The sequence below is a fragment of the Rhinopithecus roxellana genome, chromosome 8, assembly GCF_007565055.1.
Source record: "Rhinopithecus roxellana isolate Shanxi Qingling chromosome 8, ASM756505v1, whole genome shotgun sequence".
Classification (NCBI taxonomy): domain Eukaryota; kingdom Metazoa; phylum Chordata; class Mammalia; order Primates; family Cercopithecidae; genus Rhinopithecus; species Rhinopithecus roxellana.
The window spans coordinates 114,587,726-114,589,427 of record NC_044556.1 but is presented as its reverse complement, the minus strand read 5'-3'; positions in this window follow the sequence as shown (position 1 = coordinate 114,589,427).

The following is a 1,702-nucleotide window of genomic DNA, read 5'->3' as shown; positions in this document are numbered from 1 at the left end:
GTGAGAACTTCAAGCCAGTGGATCTTGACTTGCTGGGCTCCATGGGGTTGGGATCCACAGAGCTAGACCACTTGGAAAGTGAGAGTGAACAGTTCTCTGTCACTGGCATTCCAGGTGCCACTGGGGTATGAAAAAAACTTCGGCAGCTAGCTCGGTGTCTGCCCAAATAGTCACCCAGTTTTGTGCTTGAAACCCAGGGCCCTGGTGGCATAGGCACCTGAAGGAATCTCCTGGTCTTTGGGTTGTGAAGACGTGGGAAAAGCATGGTATCTGGGCTGAAATGCACTGTTCCTCACGGCACCGTCCCTTAGGGCTTCCCTTGGCTAGGGGAGGGAGTTCCCCAATGTCTTGTACTTCCCAGGTGAGGTGACACCGCACCCTGCTTCAGCTTGGCCTCTGTGGGCTGCGCCCACTGTCTAACCACTCTCAATGAGATGAGCTGGGTACCTCAGTTGGAAATGCAGAAATCACCCGCCTTCTGCATTGATCTCGCTGGGAGCTGCAGACTGGAGCTGTTCCTATTTGGCCATCTTGCCAGCCACCTCAATCATCCCACTTCTTTCTTTTATACCATATTTTTACTGTATCTTTTCTATGTTTAGATAGGTTTAGATACACAAATAGTTATTGTGATACAATTACTTCAAGTATTAAGTCCAATAACATGCTTGTACAGGTTTGTAGCCTATTAGCAACAGGCTATACCATATAGCCTAGGTGTGTAGTAGGCTATACCATCTAGGTTTGTGTAAGTATACCCTATGATGTTCACGCAATGAAGAAATTGCGTGATGACACATTTCTCAGAGCATATCCCCATCATTAAGAAATACATGACTGGTTGAGCACGGTGGCTCATGCCTGTAATCCCAGCACTTTCGGAGGCCAAGGCGGATGGATCACCTGAGGTCAGGAGTTCGAGACCAGCCTGACCAACATGGAGAAAGCCCATCTCTACTAAAAGTACAAAATTAGCCAGGTGTGGTGGCACATGCTTGTAATCCCAGCTACTAGGGAGGCTGAGGCAGAAGAATTGCTTGAACCCAGGAGGCAGAGGTTGCAGCGAGCCGAGATCGTGCCATTGCACTCTAGCCTGGGCAACAAGAGTGAAACTCTGCCTCAAAAGAAAAAAAAAAAAAAAAAGCAAAGAAATACATGACTGTACTTAATAGGCTCAAATCCAATTTTCACAAGGATATAAGAATCAGAATCCCTCTTTTTCTTTTCTCCTCTCTTCTCCTTTCTCTTTCTCTCTCTCTCCCTTCCTTCCTTCCTTCCTTCCTTCCTTCCTTCCTTCCTTCCTTCCTTCCTTCCTTCCTTTCTTTCTCTTTCTTTTTGAGATGGAGTCTCACTCTGTCATCCAGGCTGGAGTGAAATGGCACAATCTTGGTTCACTGCAACCTCCGTGTCCCGGGTTCAAGTGATTCTCCTGCCTCAGCCTCCCGAGTAGTTGGGATTACAGGCGCCTGCCACCACACCCAGCTAATTTTTGTAGTTTTAGTAGAGACAGGTTTTGCCATGTTGGTCAGGCTAGTCTCAAACTCCTGACCTCACGTGATCCTCCTGCCTCAGCCTCCCAAAGTCTTCTTTGCTTTTGAGACATCAGTATTCATTTTTACTTAAGAAGGCTCAGATTAAGCAATCTCTCCAAGACCATACTGCTAGGAAGTAACTGAACTGGGATTTGAAACAAGAAGTCTAA